This window comes from Diabrotica undecimpunctata, chromosome 1, assembly GCF_040954645.1.
Source record: "Diabrotica undecimpunctata isolate CICGRU chromosome 1, icDiaUnde3, whole genome shotgun sequence".
Taxonomy (NCBI): domain Eukaryota; kingdom Metazoa; phylum Arthropoda; class Insecta; order Coleoptera; family Chrysomelidae; genus Diabrotica; species Diabrotica undecimpunctata.
The window spans coordinates 21,875,793-21,902,270 of record NC_092803.1 but is presented as its reverse complement, the minus strand read 5'-3'; the positions used below and the strand labels follow the sequence as shown (position 1 = coordinate 21,902,270).

Genomic DNA, 26,478 nt, shown 5'->3' with positions numbered 1-26,478 from the left:
GACGGAATTTGCTTACAAAACAATAATGAATTTATATAGATTTTACCTAAAAATAGCTTTACAACAAAGTGACTATGAAAGTAATAGGTTTAGTAATAAAAAGAAGCAAACTATTATTCTAGAAGTCGTTAATAAAGTTGTACAAACAGTCATTCACCAAATTTAATCCTGAATGGAGTTCAGCTTGAAAAAGTAAAATACCACAAATTCTAGAACTTACTTTTGATAATAAACTTAAATGGCAAAAAACACATCTAAAACATAAAAACTAACTGTTTAACCAGAATTAAATTACTCAAATCAATATCACAGTGTCAATGGAGAGCTGATGAGTCTTTTATTTAGGGTGTATAGAGCGTTAGTTCGTTTATGGACTTTATTAATTAGATTAAGGAATTATGAAATTAGAATTAGATTATGCAAGTTTCATTCATTCATGTCAGACTCCAAAACTACTCTTAGATATCTAAACTCTGTGCAAAATTCTTCTCTACGGATCTGTTTGGGAGCCTTTAGATCCATTCCCACTTATAGCCTGTACATGGAATCGAACAAATTGCCATTAGGTAGTCGATGTGAACAGTTATTATTAACAAATCTTGCTAGGATATCTGCCAATCCAGATAATTTAGCATACCAGTTGATTAGATATTTACAGTCTCCCACAAAGGCTCAACCGCGTCTAGAAACAACTACGCATTTCCTTCAAAAGGAAGTCTTTATTTTTAATTCTATAAGTCCATGATATTTTTAATATTCTTCTGTATAACCAGTGTTAAAAAGCTTCGATTCGTTTTAAGTTAGATCTTTTTATTTCAATGTCACAGCTACATATAATAATATTGAAAATATATAGGATGGAATGATGCGTAATTATATTTCTAAATTGGGAATTCAATTACCTCCTAACCACGATCCTACATACCTAACCTTATTTTCTATTTATTTACTCAACATAAAAAATTACCACCATAGCTAAATTAACTCTATTTTTAAATGAATATTCCAGACTATGGGTTTTATCGACCTTCAGTGTTAGTACTTTTTCATCAAGTTCTAATTCTAACTTTAATTCCAGTTCTAGCTCCCTTCCAGTCTTTTCTACTAATATTTTGTTATCAACATACATTATACACCAATAGATGTCACCATGGAATTTTCCTGTTATCTGATTCAACACCAAGGAAAGAAAACAAGCATTAGCACGGAGCCCTGATGCATTTCTTCTCTTACATGATATTTATGACTCTCTCCTACTTCCGTTTTAACTCCAGGTGCATCGTACATAATATCTTCCATGGCATAGGAATTCATTTTACCAATAGGAACTTATGTACCCAATTTCAAGATTTCTAACTTCCGCTTTTAGAGTTATTGCACAGACGAACGGACAGGTGGATGGACAATGACACGATTTCTGCAAGGACCTGTGTGGTCTTCAACAATTAAATCTTAATAATTTATGAAAACATCGAATCGGAAAAAAAGAGGAATTTATGAAAAATGAAAGAGGTGAATTCATTAATTGCCAATTTACTTTTCTTCTTCTTCTTCTTCAAGTGCCCTGTCCGTTGCGAACGTTGGCTATGACCATGGCAATTCTGATCTTGTTTGCGGCGCTTCTGAATAGTTCGACCGATGTGAGCCCGAACCACTTCCTCAGATTTTGGAGCCACGAGTGTCTTCTCCTGCCTGGCTCCCGCTTACTGTCTTTAATTTACTGTTAGGATTAAATATTAAATTTGCACCAAGAGTTGCGCGATTTGCGCCAAATACAGACAGCTTCCATTACATTATTAAACGATTTTGTGCTGCAGCTATTCTAAAATACGTTGAGATTTAAAAAAAATGTTATACAGAAGTAAAAAACTTCAAATTTATATCTTGGTATAAAAACATTTAATGTAAAACTTGTTATAAAAGTGTCGTCCAAAATTTACAGGTGAATAACGTTTTCGATCTAGTTCAGATCATCTTCAGTGCGTTCTTTTGGTACTTAAAGCTAACACAACAATTGTAGCGGAGACATCAATATATGGTTTTACGTATGTGTCCAGTTGGTCTGTGTCGTTTTAACTGACAAGAACCAAGTGTTCAAGTCGAGCAAAGAAACATGTTGCTTTTTAAGTATTAAAATCTTTATCCATTGTCATCGACCTAGGGTCGCATTAGAATTTAAATCTAAATATGTAAAACCATATATTGATGTCTCCGCTACAATTTTAGTGTTAGCTTTAAGTAACAAAAGAAGGCACTGAGGATAATCTGAGCTAGATCAAAAACGTTATGCACCTGTAAATTTTGGACCACACTTTTAACAAGTTTTGAATTAAATGTTTTTATACCAAGATACAAATTTGAAGTTTTTTACTTCTGTATAAGTGTATATTGCGTAGGTTTCGCAGGTGACTTGGTATTGCTGACACATTTAAGAATAGAACTTCGAAAAGTGTTTACCAAATTTAAAGGAAAAGCTAGAAAATATGGCCTGACTACAAATCAAGCAAAAACCAAGTGAATATATAGAAATAAAAGGGGAAAATGCAGAAGAAAATAAACAGATCACACTAACACGAATTTGAGTACCTTGGAGTAACAGTTACAAATAGAGGAGGCAAAAACAGAGAAATAGATAATCGGGTGCTGAAAGACAACAACAAGGCTTTAGGACCATTAAACGCACTGTTAAAGGCAAAAAACGTGTCCATGGCAGCCAATATTCGAAATTATGAAACAATAGTGGGACCAACAGTATTGCATGCATGTGAAACTTATACAGTACATCATAAATAAGAAAAAAAGTTAGTGATTTGAAAGAGGAAAATCTGAGGAAAGTTTTTGATGAGATAGAGGCGGCTATTGGGGGATGGCACAGAAGAACAAACCAGGAGCTAATGGATATTTACAAAAGACTTAAAATAACGCAGAAAATCAGAGCACAGATAGTTAGACGGTTGAGATATGTTTTACAAATTCCAGAAGAAAGAGTCGTCCTAAGAGCCCTGCAAGCAGGAAAACAAGAGAAGGAAAGAAGAGGGAAATCACGAAGGAAGTGGTTTGATGCCATCCGGACCGATATAGAAGAAATGAGAACAAGAGACTTAAGAGTGCAAGTAAAAAAAAACGTAAAAAGTGGAAAAAACTAGTCAAGACTATCGCAGCCAAGGGCCTCTAGGTTAGGTTAGGTTAGGTTAGGGCTGCAAGGGTAGTTACTGACAAGTGTCCTGCTCATCTTTGGATGACAGGATACTTCTAAAGATTAGTATAGGCACGTAAAAATATTAATTAGGTATCTAAAAAAATGTACTTTATGCGTTTGTTTTGAAACTCCACTTTTTCTCCCGATCTAAAACCACTTAATTTTTTTACGACTAGTTCTACCATATTTGCGACTTTACAGCAAGAATAAACACGAACAGAACAAAATAAATATTCGTTAATGTGATCAAATGTAGGATACTCCTTCTAAGAATGCCTCAGCCGCCCTGAGGCAACATTTCTTTTACAAAGCTCATTTACAAAAGAGATTATCCGGGCATTCCAAACGGTATTATCATTATTGCCGATTATATTTTTCCTTATCTGCAGTGACTTTCCTCCAGCTTACAACACTAGTATACAAAACAATCAAATCGTATTACCATGAAGACCATTGGGTCGGATGATGAGATCAGAACAGATTGTGTGCGTTTGTTTGTTCGAAAACATTTGTTACTCGGTTAAAAAGGTAAAAGATACTTGATGTTTTAATGGTTGAGAGAAGAGGATTAGGATTATGGTAGAATTCGTAAAATTCGTTAGGCATGGTTATTATAAACACTCCTGTAATCGAAGAAGTAACAAATTTATAGTTTTCGAGTATTGTAAAGTAATATTTGCAATTAATAATAATGTAAAATAGTAGTTGTTCTCTAATATAGGATTGCTTCTATCGGTTTTTTAAGATATAGCGAACATTGATATACTGAACTTCTTATACTGTACCATATTATCATTTTAGTCTACATAAATTGGTTTACTGCGAAAAATCAAAATGATGTTTTGCCAGACCACTGTCTTATATATTTTTTAGCCAATTGATAATCAAAATATACAGTTTTCCTACATTTAAACTGTATCGAATTGTTTTTGGTCTTCATCTACCCTTTGCACAAAGTTTGCAACGGTAGCTCGATACATTTATCTATGATATAAGCATCATCATGCGATAAATCCACATTTAGAAGACTGTTATTTTGTAACTAAATATATCTTTTAAGTTTAAATCCTTCATGTCATATAGCAAACGTGAAAATACATAAAAATTGAGTAGCTTGACTTTTCTCCAGCTAGAATGATCTCAATTCCCATTTAAGTTGCCTCCCAAACAGGTGAATTTTCTCAAATATTTCTAATGTTTTATCGTTTATGGACGAACTTAGAGATTTTTCTGGTTGTCATAATTTTCCTTTTTTCGATTTTACCGGTCGTTCCAAAATTTCTGCTCATGAGTTTGGTACGGCATTAAGACAGTGCTACTAAGTAATTATTTACTACGAAATTATTCATAAATATCTTATTGAACACACACAAGTCTGTTTTCAGTATCTATCATCGCTTCTCTAAATATAATAGAGAGTATATATTGCAAAATTAGGATAATTAGGATAACTCGATTAAACTGTTGAAAAAACTGAAAAATACACAAATCAGCTTTTTTAGAATTTACAAATACAAATCCCAAAATTTTATAACGAAAGATCTAAAAAAACTTGGTTTCTCGTTTTTTTTTTTATCGTAGACTCAAAAATTTTAATGTAATAGTAATTCAATAGTCAGTCAATGAGACTTTCGTAAAAAAAAAATCAAAAAACAAACACCTTTTTTATAAAATCTAATCGGTGCATATTTTTTGTAGAGAAACATCGAAAAAAACTGCTAAAATCGACCATTTTTTGAAAATATCATTATTTTGTGACATTTTAAAGTTGAGTCTTAATTTTTTCGACGATGTTTATTTATACTGTTCCTTAAACAGGCACAATCTCGACGCTGTCGATCTAGATTAGAAGGCTATCTGATTTTAATTTAGAAAACATATTAAAACTCAAAATTTATACTCCAACTAGTATATCTTAGAGATTTTCACTAAAGTCTAGCAAAAAATGTAAAAAACGGCTCCGAACATTGCTCTGAACGCGCGATCTCGCTTTTGGAGCGGAGGAATGGGGGATTGAAGCAAGCGAGGAGAAGTGAAGTAACGATACTTTTGCAATAATTTCATCAATTTTAAATGAATTATTAACTTATGAAGGTGTATATTGTTATAAGGAAGTATAATAATATTTATTACTTAAACAGGCTTTACGCCTTTTTAAACTACATACAAATAAACATTATCCAGATAATTAGTTATAAATTTTTCAAAAAATGATTAATTTTAGTAGTCTTTTCGACTTTCCTCTGTGAAAATCGCACCAATACAATTTTATAAAAAAAACATCTTTTTTTGGTTCTCCACAATAATCCCATTAACAATTTTGCGATTAAATAACTATTACGTTAAGATTTTTGACTCTAAACGAAAAAAAAAAAACGAAAATCACGATTTTTTATACGTTTTGCCATATAGAATTAGGAGAAAAGTCAATGTGTGTACTGATTTTGATTTTTTATGTTCTAAGAACCACTTTCCAAAGGATAGAAGTGGTTTGCTGGTAAATTTTCTTCTTCTTCTTCCTCTTTATAAGCATTGTTTGAATACAATTACTATTTTTATTGGGAATAAGCTAAAATTTATGCTGTTTTTATTCTAAGTTTGTGAAAGTGGTCCTGTTATTTTAATAAATGCTTAGAACAAAACTGACACAAGAAGAATGTTATCTCTTATCATAAAAACTATGCTATCGTGCATTTCTAAATCGAGTATAACTATTAATAAGTTATTTGATTCGATATCTACTTATTGGAATTTCGTTTAAAAATCCGTTGGGATCAAATCTGGTCAAAAACAACACCTCTTCCAGCGCATATTATATTTACATCTTAAAGATATCTTTTATCATTTCAGAACGATTTAAACGAATTACCAAAGCGAATTAGGTAAAAAAAAGAAGATGCCAACTAGAATCATCCCGTAGAAAACGCCACGATTCGTTATCTAAAACAGATCATTAAAAAACTTTTGTTCTCGGAACTATTTCACTTATTTCAACTAATTCAATTTTCAGCTTAACGGTGGTCCCTTTGATAAATCCTCCTATTCAAAACTTCTCACACATTAACATACCGACGAATTCGAATTAGGAACTGAGATACATGCGAGAACGACGCGCAGTGGCGTATGCGAAATGATTTTTCACGAGACTTAAAAATACACTTGGGAAAAAGTTTAAAAATTTTGATAAATTCTAAGGGAAACAACAACGTGAAATGTCTACTTTTTTAAGCAGTGAGAAGATATGTAAATATGAAGCAACCTCTATTTTGTTATAAAGAATAACATTAAGTGGACAATGAGATTTAAAATAAAAAAATCATCAACAGATTATAATTAGATGATGATAGAAGACTCACATATTTTAAATAAACGTGTGACGAAAGCCAGGTGCTTAAAAAATAGTAAAACACAGAAGCACATCATGTGAAATTGTTGGTTGAACTCAATAACACCAACTTTATTCAAAAGTCGCTCTGGTGTTATCATTATTCACTGCTTTTCTAAATATTTCAAAATATGAACAAAGTCAAAAGGTAATGTATAAGGATAACTGATGTTTGTATTGTAGTAGAACGGAATAAATTCATGACAAAAATATTAGATAAAAGAGGCAGTTCAATTTTTTCAAGCAATCGATCTCCTCCAATGTTTAATGCTTGTGACACTATTCCATCTTCGCCTGGAGTTCGATTATTCTTCATTTTCTTAAGGGCCTCGTTGATTTCTGATTTTGTTATACCGGACATTAAATCTGATCCTTGGGGTAGCACCCCAGTTTTTACTGCAATTGGAGGTTGCGTATTGTTATCTTTTTTTCTTAATCTAATAGCTCTGTATAGAACTCTTCGACTATTGTTAATAGTTCATCCCTGTTTGTAGTTTCTTCTTCAGCTGTTTCTTTGTTTGTTTATTTCTATTTTTCCATTTTACACGCTCCTTCTCAAAACTTTCATGTCCTTGTTTTGCTTTATTGCTTCTTTAGTTTTTTATACTTTGCAGTTTCTTATGTCTTTTCCTATGGCCTTTGCGATCGTATTATTTATTTTATCTAGCGCTTCTTTACTTATACTGTTATCTTCTTTCATCTGTCACCTTTGTTGTATAAGGGTATTCTTACCTTGACTTAGTTTTTCATCCTTTTTGTTTGTTGGACAATATTTAGTTTGAGCATGTTGCACCGTGTTGACATTTCATTTGTATATATTTATTTGTTATTTATTTATATATTGATGTCTGTTGTTGTGTCTTTGAATAAATGATGAATATACTTTTTGAATTCCTGAATATTAGTTGGTTTTATCCATTTCTATAGTGGTTTCTTATTTATCATTTTGAATCTTTCTTTTGCATATGATATTATTATTTTCGCTCTTAAAAACCTATGATCACTACTTGTACTAAACTGGTTTAACACATTTACATTTTTAAATAATTCTTATTTTTTTGTTAAGAAATAGTCGATTTTATTCCTTGTGTTTCAATCAGGGCTTTTCTATGTCCATCTTTTGTGGTTTTTCTTTTTAAAAAAGCTGTTCATTTGCTTTGCTTCTAAAATTTCCCAATAATATTTCAGACGGGTCTTCTCTAGTGTCTCCTTTCCTGTATTGCACAGGATTTTGATCTTAGAATATTTAGACTTCTTCGTCTGCATGTCCTGTAGTAGGGGCGTATATTTGAACGATCTTTAGGATATATCTTGCGCTTATTTTGATGTTTAAGTAGACCACCTTTGTTGAGATTTAAGACCGTTTTAAGCATAGTCTGATGATACGGTATTGTTTTGCGTTGGAGCCAGTCAATTATGTCTACTTTTTTTATCGAAACCTTTGGTAACTTTTCCAATAATTTTGAGTGATAGCTGGTGTTATCAAAAACAATGACAGCATTATTTAGTGTAAAATTTAGTATTTGTGAATAGTAATCCTCAAAAACATCGGAGTTCATTTCTTAGTCGTAATCTTTAGTGGATTTTGAAACTAACTCAAAGAAATCATTCTCCACAAAACCATGTTCGCTACCAAATGTGCGCGATTATTAATCTACGAACCTTTTCTGCGGGAGCTTTTACACCAGTAGAATATCCTTTTAAAAAGGCTTGTTGAGAACTTGTAATATTATTATTTATTCATAGTTTTAAAATTGTATGATTTTCGTTAAGCCAGGTTTCATCTAAATAGAAAATGCATCTTCCTTCTAATCTTAATCTTTTTACCGTTCTTAAATATTGCCTTCGCCAACAAACAATCTTCACTGTATCGTTAAATATGTATTAGTTTTTTCTTTGATTTTCATAGCAAACACCGATTTCTTAAAGTAATTTCCATAACTTATCTCGCCAAAGTCTGGTAAATTATTATCATTTATTGCTTTTAATATTGTCTGAAAGAATGAGCACCGTTTTTAAGTGTAGCAGCGGCAAATTAAAACGATGATGCCATTTTACGCATGGACTGAACTGCTAACTGATAACACGGACGCTACCAAATTCATCACAACTTTCCCTCGCTCGATCGGCAAGTAGGCAGATACCCCAAAAATGATTTGTCAAAGTCATTAATAAAGAGTTATCCACTAATGAGATACAGTGTTCTTTGAATGAAATAATATAGATATGCCTTATAAATCCAAAAATAGTACTACTATTAAAAGAGTTTAAATTACAACTTTTTAAAATTTTGGGCTTTTTATTTTCTTCTTAATATTTTTATTAGTGTTTAAAAGTTTTTAATTTCATGGGGTATCCTTTTAAATTATAAAAAAAACCTATTACGGCATTGGTTTGTGGCCTTTAAGGTACCTCTTAACCTATAAGTATTTAAAAATTTGCAATTGTAATGAGCTGGCAGTTGCAAAAAAATATACTTGAGAAACACAGCTTTAGTGTCGTGTAAATGGTCGATGAAGTATATTCTAAGAATTTCAGATAATTAAAAAAATAAATATTCTAATAAGCAGATAACAAAAACAATGAAAATGTCCAAAAATCTTTTCTTATATAGTTGGATGGAAAGAAATAAAGTTGGATAAAGAAATTATCTATATTTGAACACGATAAAGAGTGTGTTGATTATTAGTGAAAATACCAAGTAGAAATAGATTAATTATTTGATCAGCAGCCAAAAACCAGCTCGCAACACTTTTGGATATAAGAATAAACGTCTAATTCCCACGTGCAAAATCAAACATATTGCCAAAGCCGTCACTTTGAAGTATTGAAATCAAGAAATCATAAATTATCTACACTTAGTCTTCTGGAGTGACTTTTTTGATACGGCATTTCTTAGGAAATCTTGCAAAGAATAAAAAAAACTAGAAGAAAAAAATATTAATACGCATTTTATATTGAACGAACATAAACCAAATTAATTTAGGGAAATGGAGAATATTTTAGTTTCATATTATGAATAAATTGATAAATTTATTTTTATTAACATTTCCACTTTTGTTCTATTCAATGATACACATTAAAATTTCCTAGTGTTGTGGTTGATATTTTAGTCCATATGCCTGCTGAAGAATATTAAAAATCGTTATTAAATGGTAGTTTTTTAGGTCTGATCTATATTATTTTCAATTCCAAGTTAAATTCCATCAAAATAATAACACGTTTGAATCACGTTTGAACATAACTGTAAATATTACTTAGTGAGCGTAAGTATGATCCGATTTCTGAGCATTGTAGACGTGTCCTACGCCACTGATAAAATAACACTCTCTGACCACGCGCTGCACTGTGTTCATCTTTAACTTAAGTGATATTGGAAATGAATATACCGCAGTACCATTTGTAAGTAGAATCATAGTTGTGGTGCAAGTGCAGTTGTCGTTGATTCTTTTCCTTAATTATTTGATTCACTAAAGTATGTAGAGCAATAATGATTCTTTCATTGCTCTTTTTTATTCCCAGTTGAATCAGAAAAATTCATGTTTTTTTAATCTGTGTCTTTTGTTGGAGCTTTGTTTATAATGCTGTATAGTTTTGGATATATGAATTTTGTCTCGTATATCTACTTGATCCTCATATTTCATTTAATTTATTTTAAATTTAAATTTCCAATGAATTCAAATATTCTTTTATTAGTTATCAAATCTTTTGATTCTTTCAGATGCAGCAAACTTGATGTTTTAGTATTCCTAATCTTTGAATTTTAGAGAATCTGTCGCAAGTATCCGAAATATTTAAAAAGTTCTGAAAGAAATTCGAACACTGTAATATCTTTGTGTACAGTATTAACGACGAGAAATCGACGCCACTGTCTTAAGAGCTTGTCCAGCAGCTTTTTAGGAATGGTGATTGTTTGTTTGTGTTTGTGTCGAGCGCTAACTGCATCTCGCGTTTGACACGAGCCTTGGAACACACAAAACGTTTTTCGACGGTCCGAGCCGTTCCCGCTGACGGTTAATTCTCGTCAAATCAAAAAATCGCTATCGACGGGTTCAAACTAAACAGAATTTGTATTTTTATCTACAAGTTTAGATAAATCTGATGTAGCCGCAGTCTCAGGTAGGCGGCAAACGTCATTCGGTGGAGAGATCCTATCTTTTGACTTATTGTTCTTTTGATTAACATTCGTTAGTGAAAGAACCGCAGAAAACGATCTGCAATACGATCGATACGGATAATTAAGCAAAAAATAGATCACAATGCAAGATTAGTGCAGTTTTACTTGATATTACATTTTTTTAAAATAAACATTGAAAATTTTTTCATTTATCCTTTTTAAGTATTCCGTCAATCCAGCACATCAATTGATTGAACCGCATAAATTAAAAAAAAATAATTGATCAATTTAATTCACTGGTATAATATGAGAATATGAAAGACAGTTAAGATTTAATTTCAGTACAGAGCACCACTATACGTATTTCATCCTTATGGAATCCTCAGAGTGAACTTGCGGTGAGCTCTTTGATTGATACATAATCTTTCTGTCATATTAGCAATTATTTTTAAAAATAATGTGCAAAAGCGTCATGTATCAAATCATGAGAATAGGTCCCATACATATTTAGTCTACTTTAATTTTTCGTATACGAAATATGTGTATGAGAATGTCAACTTGTCTCTTGTGACGAAAAGCTAGTGACGCCCATCCAAAGTTATTCATTTTACGTAATATAAACTCGAATTAACTACACCTTAGCAAATTATTCGACGGAATGAAATCTTATGAAACAATCATCCCTTCACATTGACCACTCTGTAATACCAAGAGGTGTCACTCGTTTAATTTCCAATTTAAATACTTCTCGGGATAATTTAAAAATAATATGCTAATAATTCATTTAAAACAAAGGGCGTTATATGTACTAACATCCTCTCTCTTGTAGCAATGAGTCTATAAAACGCAGAGATGCAATTTAGATGAACTCAACTCGAAATGGGCATTTATGGTTGTCATTCGAGAGATGCAGTGTAGAGATGGGGGAGTGTTCAGATCCTATAAGTGAATTGGTACAGGTGAAACGGTTGTGCAATTTTTTGAATATATATTTTGGGTAAAAAAAACCTTCCGTACTATAGACCAAGAACTATTTAAGGATAACCACCCAAATATGAAAATATTAGATTTTTATTTTCTAAGAGAACATAAATTATTTTCGTTTCACTGGAAAACAGTGTTTAAAAACGTTATTTGTGGCTTATAGTTTAACTTAAAGTTTAAATGTGTTTTATTTTGAGTTAAACATCAGTTATCCAATATTTTTTTCTTTTTATACATCGTATTTAAAGTAAACCTATGTACAAAGTTAGTAGAGGGATAGTTGCAATGTAACGGTCGCAAATCCCAAATCTGGTCTGCAAATTATGTCACTTCGTCATTGAAACTCGTTTAAAAAGTGATTTAAAGATTCATATCAATGAACCGATTTGAAAGATTCATTTCCAAAGTTCCAGTAGTAAATGCACTGACTCACCTTTACCAGTCTACCGCCTCGCGTAAAACCCAGTCTGCTAACTATAGCATGAAATTGTTTATTGCGTTGGTAATAGTGTTAACGCAAATTGATATTTGATAGCCGACTACAGGGAGGTCCCTCAGTACTCGTTACCTTCTGTCACACGGTCAATTAAGGATTTTGACAACTTGTAAATCATACAAGTGGTAAGGCAGGTGAATATTGGCAAACGTATAAAACACGATGGAAAGAAAAAGTCACTTCGAATTCTTTTTAAATTATTAGAGTAGAGAAATGAAAACAGTGACATATTAAATAACCCTTTACTTACTAATAGATTAAATAAGCATATATGTATTGGCCACTATGAGAATATTAGAGAATAAGAGGAAGACTTTAAAAACAAGGATTCAAAAATGAATATAATGTCCACGATAGACCTTTTTATTCTAGGGCTAGGGGACTACAATAGATCTAAAAAGGTCGAAGTGGAATAGGCCAAAAACGATTGAATCTATTTAACGACAGATCTTCTTCTTGACGTGCCTATCTGTGACGAATATTGGCGATATTCATGGGAATCTTTACTTTGTCTGCAGCAACAGCTGCACAGATTTTGTGTTGAACCAGGTTCTGAGGTTCTTTAATCAGGATGTTCTTCTTTTTGCTGGACCTCATCCCAATTATTTTTCCCTACAGGATAACTTGTAGTGGGGTAAATTTGGATTTATTGCGCATAATGTGTCCGAAGCACTGTAGCTCTCGAGATTTTGATGGTGTTCAGTACCTCCCTGTTCTTCTTCATCCTTCTGAGACCTCTTTATTTGTAACTCATATCTCAAATTCCCAATATCTTGCACATTTCCGTTTAAATGATTAAATACCATAAAACAGAAGATAGACGACGCAGCATCGCGTTATGCTTAATTTGATACGAAGAGAGAGGGTTTTGGGTTCATTTTTCATTTATAATGGTGCCGAGGTAGTTGTAATCATTCTTTCTACTAAGTCTTCGTTGACGTAGAATTGATCTTTTGTTATATTTTTTTTTTGGTTAATCATCATGAGCTTTGTCTTTAGTCTTTAGTTTATATTAAGTCCACATTGTTGACTGCTGGTTCCAGAGTTTGAACCTTATTTAAGCTTTTCGCTTCTTTAAGGAACTTTAAGGTACTCTATATTTTTTTTTTCGGAATAATGGAGGTATGATAAAACGTGATGAATTATGTTATGTGTGGAGAAGTAGTGGACTACTAAGGAGCTGGGGTTCAAAAGGTGGCGTGTTTGTGTGGACGATGTGTTAAGAAGCGCACAAGAGGAGTTTAGGTGATTTGTGTCGAAAGATGTCGAATAAGGTACTTCAGGGGTTACCAGCCATACAATAGGAACGGCTCTTAATCTGAGGGATAGGTTTCTGTCCTTAATAGGTGTTATGTTTGCCAGTGTGCGTATGTGTGCTAATGGTTATAGCCTGTTCCGCTTCATGCAGAATCTGAGGATTTTTCTTTCGGTAGCCATGATGGCATTGATTTCGTAGGTCTTAAGAGAGGCATAGATGCATGTCTTGTATTCAATAATAGGTCTAATGAAAGTTTTGTAGGTGTGCAATAAAGTTTTAGATGACGTCTTGGCCAATTTGCTGCCTAGCACTGCCAGGAGTTTAAACCTCCTTCTCACCCTGTCAAGGGTATCTTAAATGTCGGTTTTCTAGTTAAGAGTCCTTGTAAAATGGACTTCCAAATAGAAAACCGAGTTTCTGAGAATAAGATCCTCTCCTAACAGAGCTATTCGGCCCGGGACATCGCGACAATTTGAAGATTTAAATAAAATTAGTTGTGTTTGGGAGAGATTTATTTACCCTCCATTTATTGCACCACCTTATGACTCTGTCTAGATAGTTTACGTGATTTTATTTATAAGGACTTGTAGGTTTTTTTAGGTTGTTTGCAAATACAATGGTGCATCTGCATATCTGATGACGTTCAACCAGTGCACGTTTAGTTGAATGACTTTTTCTATTTCGTCGACTTTATTTACCAAAAACTTTAGATATCAACGAAACAAATAAACTATTCATTATTAAAGTAAACTGTACTGGGAAAGATCAATGTTAAAATATATCATTTTTTTATATCTGGTACTTTGACTGTCAAAGGATTTGGTAACGTTATAATAACTTCTTGCATACTTCGGAAAATGTTACAAATGCTGGAGGCTCATCACTAACTATAAACCGGTTGGAAGCAACTTGCTTTTTCAAAAATTTCACATTGTAGCCATCTACAACAACTTCTTCAATTTTGGCAGCATAATGTCCAACCGATTTTTTTCCAAACACCTTACAAACCACGAAACTATTAATTCGAAGTCTAGTAAGGTTCTCATCCTTATCTTCATCATTTTCCAAATCTAATTCTGAAGATGAGTATTTATAAATCACTTCTTTCTCATCGGAAGAAGACTCCTTCATTAATTTCCTCTTTACCATTTCTATTTTTTTATTAATTTGTGGTGTCCCTTTTTTTATTTTCTGTAATTGCATTGCGTTCCGGAGTATCGGTTGCTATTATGGTTGTGCATTTTACTGGACCTTTTTTAGTTAATTTTCTTTCTGGAGCTTTCGGGTATGGTTTTATTTGGGGTGGAGATAGGTAATCTTTCTTGTGCTCGCTTTGAACTAGAGTGTTGGGCTGTGACAATGCAGAGAGGTTGAATTGTGATGAAACCTCCACATTTTGATTTAAAAATTCACTTCATGAAGAAACATTGGGGTCTTTTGATATTAAAGGAGCCATTCTGTCTGTTACAAACGAGCATAGGAAGTCTTTTTACCAAAAATATTTTTATCCAATGGCCCAATTTCAGTGCCGAAATCCAAATTTTATGTTGGACGGAGTTGCAGATCGATCCCAAGCTTTCATACATATTGGTGCAAGGTCATAAATTGATAATGCCTTCCCTGGATGAGAAAGCATCCAGTCATCTGCTCCTTAATTGAAACACCTTTTAAATGGTCCAAAAACAGTCCCATCCAATCGTTGCAATTTGTTAGTGTGCAATGTGTGGGGTGGAAGAGTTGTAATTCCATTATCTTTGCAGTAATCAATAGCAGAAACAGATAAATGGGATTTATGATTATCCATTAATAAAATAACTTAGCGTTCTTTAGAACACTGAACATGAGTTACAAAATGCTCTAAAACTTTTGAAAATGTTTCACTGGTCATCCATCCAGATGAATGCACTAAACCGGTTGTACCATACTCTTCTGGAATACTATTTAGCATTCTATGTTTGTCAAATTTTTCCTTGGAAACACCCACACTGGTGGAAGTGCTATTCCATTCGCTCCAATAATACCCACTTGAGTAATCAGAGTTCTCCTTGATGCCGACCTTTAGTAACAACTACTTTTTGAGTTTTTAGAACTGTGGTTACGCCCGTCTTGTCCAAATTACGTCTTCTCTAACTTACCTTGAAATTTACCGGCTGTAGATTTATTGAAACTGGAAATTCTCGCTAAGCTTGTACTCTCGGTGGTTCGTAAGGATAGTTCATATTGTCGACTAAAAATCCTATAAACCAGTCCCTACCAGCTGATTTATGCTCGTATGCCAATCTGCGAGTCGCTTTTGGAGTTAAACCATGGTACATTAGAACATCTCTTAATGTACAACGCAAGGGAGGCTTCCATTTCATTAGAAAACACTTGGCATGTGACAAATGTGGAGAGAATGACGTATTGGCAATTCCTACTTCTCTAGCTTTCTTTACATATAAAGCTAGTGTTGATTTTTTAACTTTATGCTGTTGAGCGCTTTTTCTGATAGAAAACTTTCCAGATAAAATATCAGCTGTTCCACTTTGAATGGCTTCTTCGGGTAATCATCCTTCAGTTAGTCGCTTATATTTATACGGCATGGTTTCTGTAACAATTTTATAAATTAGGGAGGGTTTGGACAGGTGTCCATACCCTCCCTCAAGACAGTTGAGATAAATAAATACAAAATTTATTAAAGCATCTTTATATATTTTAAAAATAACAACAAACTTTCATTATTTAGACTTACCTAATAGTAATACTCAATCAGAATCCCAAAACAAACAAAACCAGCTAATTAAAAACACAGTTTCAAAATCGCTTGGCGCCTAGACAGATACTAAGAATACAGAAATACAGCTGTCCAAACCGTCCCGGCCTTCTCGTAATTAACCAAACATACGTATACTAATGAGATGGAGGATCCTTTAGCTGTGTTCTTTCTGGATGAACATCCTGCTGCAATATTGTTGACTAATCATTTACCTCCTCTTCTAGCTCAAGTTAATTATTTCTTTGGTCTTCAAACAGATGGTTTCTCCAGGTATTCTTTGTACGTTCTAATTTCACTTTATTTGTCCAAGCACGGTATATGACACAGGCACATACTGTAACTGCGTTATGTTAAACACAAATGGCAGATGAAATAGATTAATTAAGTATGTAGAAGTAAAATAGATTAAGTATAGCACATATAGATAAGGAACACTTTATATGCAGACATATAATTCACAGCTAGCGTTGACAATTGACATAAACATCGCCATCTAACCAAGCTATCTATTGTAGGTTTAACTAACCAACTAACCTCTCAATTTAAACTACCAAAATCCTTCTGAAGCTCCTAAAATTGTTTCCGGTATAAACGTTGCCACTAATCTAGCGTATTAAGTCGTCAACAAGCAACACAAATAGACAGAACTGCTTTTTACTAACGCTTCATTTTTCTATTTGCCGTTTTTATCGTTCTTCCACTTTTTATTTACTCGTAGCAAATTAAAGCGTCAATTAAACCGTATACTTCATTATATCAATTAGCATTTCTACCTTGGGAAATCATCCATCCATCTCTATGATCATTTAAATAAATAAATATTTATAAATAGTACTTCAGTTTGCAGTACTATTATCGCGTTTAAAAATGTAGTTAAAACAAATAGAAATCGATGTTTGCTGATCGTATATCAAATCGATTTGATTTTTTTATTTAATATTATTATTAAGTTATAAAAGTCACATCGAATAAAAGTTTGCATAAATAATTAGATATACCGATGACACTGTTATTTGGTGTTATAATTTTATTAATTTAGGAGGTACTTTAGGTGTTATATCTAAAAACGAAAAGTACATACAAAACTTAAATAAAAATGTTTTTATTTAATGTGTACATCCAGTTCTTACTTATGGATCACAAATATGGATAAAACAAAATTTTGATAAAATACAAAAACACAAAGAGCCATGGAAAGACAAATTTAAAAACCTAAAACTAAAAAAAAAGGCACATAAAAGGCTTGGAAAGAAAAGTAAAGTATGATATGTTCGAATTGACGGCCTTAGCTCAGTGGCTAATAATACTCACTCAACAAGGTGGGTGGTCTGGGTTTGATCTTTGACACGGACACTAGAATTTTAACTGGCTGAATAAAACAGTGTTACATTGGTATGGGTGCAAGGGAATAATGGCAATGAAAAAGCTGATGAAGTTGCCAGACTAGGATTACGGATTACTTTGGTCCATAGCCTCTCTTAGTATCAAACCGCGACCAGAAAAAGCCTGGATCCGAACCAAATTCTAACTGGGAAAGAGTTCTGATCAAGCACATGGTAAAATGTAAATTGCATGGAAATGAAGTAATAGAGCTAAAGTACGGAAAACAAGCAGGAATCAGCTCAGAATAATAAAATGCTTCCTTACTGGATATGCGCCAGTCAAGAGATAGCAGCATACAGTGGCACTGTTAGCACAAAGACTTAAGCTGCAGACTCTGTAGCACAGGATCTAAAAACAGTCAGCCAAATTTTGCAAGATTGCGAGGTACTAGATCGCAGGGAGTCAACATTTTTGGAGACTGCCAAAGTGACGCCAAAAAAATATGGTACTCACGAACTAGACCTTTACCTGTAGAAGCCACTTCGCTGCAGTATGACCGGTTTATGACAGACGGCTTCCTATAAAAAATAATCCTACAGTAAACACTTGGGGAAATGAGAGAGGGGAAGGAATACTGCAAATGTTATGCAGACAGCAGAACAATTTTAGGTCCAAGGTAGACGAATATAGTAAAACAGAATAGAATGAAATATAGCCAAAAACGAACACACAAAGATGGCAACGGGACCACTTTCTGATCATCCAGAAAATCCGGACTCTTAAATTTCTGCCTCCTTGCAAAGATCCATCACAGCCTCTGATTTCCTCCTTTCTATAGATTTCCATACCCTGCTCCTCTAGCCATGTATACATCGGCGAAACTGGTGTATGCGCTAATATTCGAGCATCAAAGATGCATTATATCTGGTGTTTTCTCTCTTTCTGTTGAACAGTTGTTTTCATAGCCGTAACACATAGTGTCCCCTGGCTTCCGAAGAAGCTACTTAAAAAGGTATGTGGGTCGTCAAAAAAAAACACTGTCCAAACCCGAATGATGATAGGCTAATAAAAAATAAGGTTAAATAAGGCGGTATATTTTTATCAGTTGGATTATTTCAAAGTAAAGACGATGGATTAAAGAGATTATATTAGATGCTTGTTTAGTAAGTGTGCAATTCAATATTGAATTATCGTCCACTGCTATTAAATGATAAAAATGTTGTTCCTTCGTTGTTTTATGAAAAATTTTCTCGAATTAATTCCAACTGGCCAACTAGCGAAATGAACGAAATGCCAACTAAAAGACTCAAACATTATTGGAACAACACCCCTATAGACGAAAAATATTGTCGTTGAATGAGTTTGTATATTTTTATCAGTGGGATTATTTCGAAGTAAAGACGTTGGATTAAAGAGATTATATTAGATGCTTGTTCAAAGTGTGTGGAATGCAATTTAATATTGAATTATCATCCACTGCTATTAAATATTAAAAATGTATTTCCTTCGTTGTTTTATGAAAAAATTTTTCGAATTAATTCCAACTGGCCAACTGGCGAAATGAAGGAAATACCAACTTTTGTAATGAGATGCGTTTAAAAGAAAAAATAAAAAAGAAATATATGATTGAAACGCAGTGATTACCAATATTAGATTAACGGAAATAGAGAACAAGTTATCACCAAAAAGTCGAAAAAAATGACTACTGGAATGTCGTTTCAAGAAAAAATTTGATGTTTAATAAAATACTATAGGTGTAACAGATGTTACAGAAATGTAACGAATACATACTTTAGTCAGACAAAGAAGAGAACAATGGCAGAGCTTCTCAAAATAGATGGAACACAAAAAGAAATATGGAGAATGATAAGAGGGCAAAGAAAAGAGATGAACTAACTACTAAAGACGAAACACGTTTAGAAGAAATCATGGGAAGATTACTTTCGATCACTATTTTCGGAGGGTGGCGATAATGAACCACCAACACCAGAAGTGACGACAAACGAAGAAATAAACATTAAGGAGTGAGGGGCAAATGGTGCATTAAGGAAATTACAAAATAGAAAATAACCAGAAGAAGTCAGAATACCAAATGAACACCTAAACTACATAGTGCTGACCAAACAACTATTAAAGCTAATCCAAAAATAATAGAAAAAGACAGAATACCATAAGAATGGAGATCAAGCAGCCTAATACCCCCCTTTAAAAAGAGAGACAAATCGAAATCGGAGAATTACAGAGGATTTAATTTATTAAACACAACACTAAAATTTACAAATAACCACATTGATAACAAATAAACTGAGTGAAATTACTGAGAAGATCATGCATCGACGCAATATTTATAATGAGACTAGTGCAAGAGAAATCATTAGAATACAACAATTTGGCATATTTATGTTTCGTGGTCCTTAAGAATGCATTTGACAAATATTTGTGTTATGCATTTTGGAGCTAATTGTTTTTGTTTCTTTAATTGTATCATTTACTGGAGACTTCCTGAGATTTCCTGAAGTAAAGATCATAATATTAATCATATCGTATAGCATTTTTGCCGGGGAGATCCTTTCGGATTGTTCCACCACCAATTGCATCTTTTAACCCTACTTTAGATAACTAGTGTCGATGCATACTAGCCCAAGGGGACCGACAGTTTTACGAGCCCTCCAAAGCACCGTGGCGACTCGTTATCATTTTTAGAAATAAAAATATGCACTTGTTAGTACCGGGAAGTGAACTCCAGCGCTCTGGCTTACGTGGTCGCTATCTTAGCCGGTGAGCTACATCCTCCACGTTATCAATGATTCATATGTGAACATCGTTTCGAGGACGTTTATTTTGCTATGTATTAAGATATATTCGATTAAAACTGAGATGTGACAATGAAACCTTTAGAATACTATTAATAAAGAATTTATTAGGTATTATTCCCAAAAGAAAAATAAACTTTAAGAAAACGTTGAAATATACCCTGTATACAAAAACACAAAGAGTACGTTACCTAATCTCGGACATTCAGGTCAAGTACCGCAACAGATACCTGCAATATACCAAAAGGAAACCGAGGCAGCATGTGCATCCAGGCGTACCCATCTCAGTACTTTGACACAAACGTCAATTTCATTTCATCGGTACTGCGACACTGGATATCCGATACTGGATCAAGTTACCGACATAATCGGAGACGAAATTTGGCCATAAGAGCGTGATAGTTTTGCTCGTTGTCACCGAATATTTATCGAGGCCTTTCTGCTTCACTTAATACGGGCATTAGAAGATTATTTCGTATCAAATCAACCGGATGAGAGGATGCCTTTTGTGTTGTGTCTCCTCTTGATAGATTTCTAATATGCAACAACACATAATGTCCAGAATTAAAAACTATCTTAAACCTTGCAAGAAAACGCATAGATATATTGGTGAATATAACTGCGCACGAATACGTGTTATAATAATCAGAGAATTAAAAAGGAAGAACAAATAAAAATAATGAACGATTCAAGAACGTGCTCATAGATAGAACGAGATGTTGGAAGAACCAGAAAGTCAGTGCCATGGCGTATACTTAAGTCACTCAAAAAAAAAAAAAAATAATAAGACGGAGAGAATACAGAAATACTACAAACAACTCCTAATCGAAAGTCATTTTTAACGTATGGAACAACAGCTGAACAAAGAAAACCATGCAGAGGAGTAGATATGTATAAATAACCCTGACAGAAAATCAAAAAAGTATCAAATCACTGAAGAACAAAAAATCTGAAGATCCAGAAGTAATATCAAACAAACTGCTTAAATTTATTAGAGAAATTATTTTGCTAGTTATATAAAATGTTTGATAGAAGGCTGAATGAACAAGAATTCCCGATCGAGTGGACACAAGCAAATATTACATTACATCCACATAATGGCTTCAGAAGTGGATTCAGTAGCATAGATCATATTTACACACTTCGAGAACTAATGAGTAGAGCTAAAGAATATGAAATACCGCAAGCATTAACTATCATAAATTTCGAGAAGGCTTTCGATTCTATATATCCGAAATCAGTAATAGAAGCTTTGACCAACCAAGGCATTGACAAACCGTACATAGACACTTTAGCAAATATATACAGACAAGCCAAAGCTAAGGTAAAAATTTATGAAAACACTCCAGAATTTCCCACTACCAGAGATGTCCGATAAGGAGACGCAATTTCACCAAAGATCGAAAGTAGTCTGTCCATGTTTCCTTCTGAATGTGTTTCGTTTTTATTAGTTCGTTCATCTCTTTTCTTTATCCTCTGATCATTCTGCTAGGGACTCAAAATTCGAAATGTTCTTGGAATCTTTTTGTTATTTGTCTGCCTTTCCAGCTGTCTCTCTGTGCCTCTTAAAGAAAAATTTCTAGAATCTTAAAAGTTGGGACTTATTAGGCCAATGGTCCTCTAGGTGCAATTAATAGCCAATAAATATGCTCCAATGAATATTGAATGGCTTCAACAGATAAACGAAGTATAATTTTTTATGAAGACATAAATAAACAAAGTAAACCGACTCGGTGATCTAGACATATGACTCTCACGTTGGCTGCAAGAAGTCTCGGGTTTAATCGCTGATTGGGAACAATAATTTTTAATTTTTTCCCTGAATTTCAAATTTGTTTAGGTCATTCAATACTGAGTTGTATCGGTTTGTTGCTATGGGATAGAAAAAAGAAAATCATCATTACAAAATCTGATTTTATTATTGTTTGCACCCATTTTACAACATTAAACATGGTGAAAACCTTGAATTATCTATGTCTGTCTGTCTGTCCGTGAGTAAAACTCCTCCATTATTAGAACAAATATAATGACAAATAAGGTATCGAATGAGAGCTTGAACTCAAAGATGGTATTAAAGATAAGAAATTTGACCTGCAGAGTTGCAACCGGAAGTACTATTTTAAAGTCAGCGAAATAGTACAAGCGATATCTATATTATTCGACGCTCCTACTTCTGATTTGTATATCACTTCTGGTTAAGAAGTTATGACCGAAAGTTTGGTAGAAATAATACAAAATTAGTTAAGTCATATATATATCGATGCAAAGTTACACGAAGATTTCAAATATCGACTTCCAGTTCTACTTCCGGTCACATTGGGTGAAAACCTAGAGCTTACGAAGTCTAATTGCTTGTTATAATCTGCAATATTAAAAAACTAACATCGACATAACAAAAATTGAAATCTAAGCTTTAAAAATATACCTCAAAGAAATCCCTCAGTTTTCATTGTTCTTGACTTTCCCTTCAAGTTATTTGACTTGCATTTTTCTACTACGCCTCTGAGAAAACATTCCTTTCTAATACATTAAGAAAAGTGTTAACCTATTCAAATTTTTATCGGGGAAACCAGTGAAAGTCAAGATTACAATACACATTAAAAGTAACAGGAGTTGTTTGACTGAGTACTTATCGTTCACTAGCTTTATCAAATCAACGACTACGACTAAGTAATACACCGCATATTGTTTCTTGAATGACACTTGTAAATATCACTAGTTTTTCTAGAACTACTAGTTAGTTAGTATTAATTAAAATTGGTAAGGTGAAGATCTTCATGAAAATATTCACGGTATCACTTTGTACTTTCGTTGGTATTTGGACGTTTTAAAAACACAAGCTGATCGTAAATTTTAAAATTTACGATCAGTGTATCCTCCCTATATCACGTATGGTTCACAGTCGTGGACACTCACCAACTGTAATATGGATAAAATAGTAAAGGCACAAAGAGCGATGGAAAGATCAATGCTAGGGGTGAGACTTATAGACAAAAAAAACAAACAAATGGATTATAAGCAAAACCAAAGTAAAAGACGCAGGAGAACATGCTGCCAAATTAAAATGGAGCTTCGCAGGACACAATGCCCGACTGAAGGATAAAAGATGGAACCACGAAATACAGCATAGGGGACCATGGTTAGGAAAGAGAAGCAGAGGAAGACATTAAGAAGATCAGAGAACACAACTGGAAGCAAGTGGCGCAAAATAGAAAACACTGGATTCATTTAGGGGAGGCCTTTGTCCAAAGTTGGATTACTTAAGACTGAAGAAGAAGAAGACAAATACAAGCGGGGTTTTTAAATATGACTGTGACAAGTTCTGCCACTCTTTCGATTTCTTCTCATCATTCTGCACTAGCCTAGAGTCTATATTGGAGGCTCCGCGCCCTCTCTAGTCGTTTTAATCTCTTTGCGTATATTGACACTTGCTCAATGCACAGAACACAATAGGTTTGCACAAATCGCTGTCTGGAATACAAAGATGTTCTCCTGGTTGAATCGAAATATTTACACTTCCACCATTAACGAATATTCCTACACACCACCCTTCTGCAGTCTTATAGTTAGATCCTGCTGCCTGGGTTATGTATTTCCTATGCCCCATTCCACTTGTGGGCAGATATTTACCTGGAAATATGCTGTAGGCCTGTATGAGAGTACTATATTGTGAGAAGTAACCTTCTTCTTCTTCTTCCTCGGCTTTTTCATTTTCAAGAGTCGCTGTTCGCTTACTCTTGTTCGCCAGTCATTTCTGTTCATCGTGTCTTCTTCGTTAAAACCTTTCTACCCATCTTTCCAACTCTTCCTCGGTTTTCCTCTACCTCTCTTTCCCTCAACTTTTAATAACTCTATCCTTCGTCCTATTTTTTCGTAGTTCTTAATTTTACGTCTAACGTGACTAAACCATTGCCAAGTCTTTATTCTTAAACATTTTTTAAGACTGTAGTCACCTCACCTCGGTTCTTTCACTAATCACGTCGTTTCTGATATTATTTATCCCTTCTAGTCTTACCCAACATTCACTGCAGCATTTTTATTTCAGCTACCTCCATCTTATTTTCTTTTTAGATCATGGTCAGAAGTCATCATCTACACCGTATCCCTATCTTGATTTATGGTGTTACTATCTTCTTCTTGTGGTGACAATCCGTTACGGATGTTGGCTACTAGCATGGCAATTCTAACTTTATTGACCGCAGCTCGAAATAGTGAAATAGTAAAAATAGAAGTGGTCAAGGAAAACCATTTTCGTAAGTTCTCGAGCCAAGATATTCTTCTTCTTCCTGGTCCCCTCTTTCCGTAGACCTTTCCCTGTAATATAAGTTGCAGCAGGTTATATCTATGATCGTTTCGCATTATATGTCCAAGATATTTTAGCTTGCGCTGTTTCACTGTGGATATAATTTCTCATGTTTTATCCATCCGACGTAGAACCTCAATGTTTGTTATTCGGTCCACCCAGGAGATCCTCAGTATCCGTCTATAACACCACATTTTAAACGCCTCGAGTTTTCCCATGGATGCCTTGGTTAGTGTCCATGATTTAACCCCATAGAGCAGCACTGTAAATACGTAGCATCTCAATAAACGGATTTTCGTTTTTAAGGGTAGGTCGTGGCTCTTAAATATCTTGCTCATTATTGTTACTATATCCTGACCTAACTATTATGATGCTTAAGTTTTTTCGCGGTCTATAATATTCCATTCTAGTATCTCTCCTTATAACGATGTACAAAAGAGGGAGGTCCAGTAGGGCCTCTAGTAGCTGCTGTTGATGTGCTTTTCAGGGCCCTTTTATTTTCAAGACCAGCAAGCCAGACACCTTGCTTAATTTAAGGATGACACCTTTTTGCTGAGCCTTTGGCCACCATACTATTGATGCATTGGGTTTCCCACCATGTTATAAATCTATGATAACATGTCTGCTTTTAAACCCCACATTTTTCCATGAGAGCATCTTGATACCTCTCTTATGGTGTTCGCTCTAAATTCCTCCTTTTGTTTTATTATTTTATTATTCTTACTCTTCAGCTGCTTCAAGCTTACTTTTTTCTTGTTTTTTGAACTCAGGATATACTTGAAATATAGAGGTATGAGCCAATTAAAAGCATTAAAGAAAAATGTAATGATCTAAGGGCTGAATATAACTCCACAAAAATAGAGCTTTCCGACAGTACTAATGTAAATACTTTGTAGGGAATAATGCTTTTATAATTAATATTTTTAAATAAAGTTTGTAAGAACTTGTGAACATTTTGTATTTAGATTTTGATAATAATGTAACCAAATCAAGCAAAAAACACATTATTGTAAAATGTGGTTTTGGCTACAGCTGTGGATTTGATGATCCCGTATTGCAACGTAACCATTTAATTTGGTGTTATATTATGTAAATTTATCTAATTTGAGTTTATTGAATATTAAGCTGCAATCCATAAATAGCAGTTCACACAATGATTTCTAACCTTCACAATGATTAATCAGTTTTCAACAAAGTAATCAGGAATTCACTTTCGATGAATCGTGACAGGTGGTTACGCAACGCGCTACATACGAACATTTCGTAAAAAGTTTTCGCAAATAATAAACGCTTCAAACTTTGTTTGCATAAGCTTCTTATTGGAATATAATTCCATCACAATGATTTTTCTACGCTTCTATTCGAGCGATTGCAATCATACTTTAAAGTGTATACTTTCACCATTTAATTTCATAATTTTGAACTAAAACTTGAAAGTTTATGGTAATCCTCATCATATCAGTCAATAATGGTATTAGAGAGAATTCTTCCTTCCTGGTGTTAGAAGATTATATATAAAAATACAAAAAAACAAGAAGTAAAACGATAGTAGATATAATAACAATTGCCTATGCAGGTAACATTACCATATTTTTCTTTTTCTGTTCCGTATCTAGTTGCATGTATCACATTAGGCTTCAAAATACTCTTTTTCAAGTTTTTACATTTTTCTTTTCTTCTTCTTCACTAAAGCGAGACACTTCTTGTATCTGGCACATAAGTTTTTATTTGTGTTGGAAGTGAAATGGACTTATTTTTGACGTATGGTGAATTGTGAATTTTAAAATGTTAGGTAAAATTAAATGATGTATGAATAGAAAGTGTTTCATTTTAAAGTTCGGGGAA

General features: G+C 33.6%; 1 protein-coding gene across 2 annotated transcripts in view; it reads left to right on the top strand.

The window, feature by feature from the left end:
* Positions 1 to 26,478, top strand: part of hh (hedgehog signaling protein) — a 262,519-nt gene that overhangs the window by 126,168 nt on the left and 109,873 nt on the right. The window lies entirely within an intron of this gene.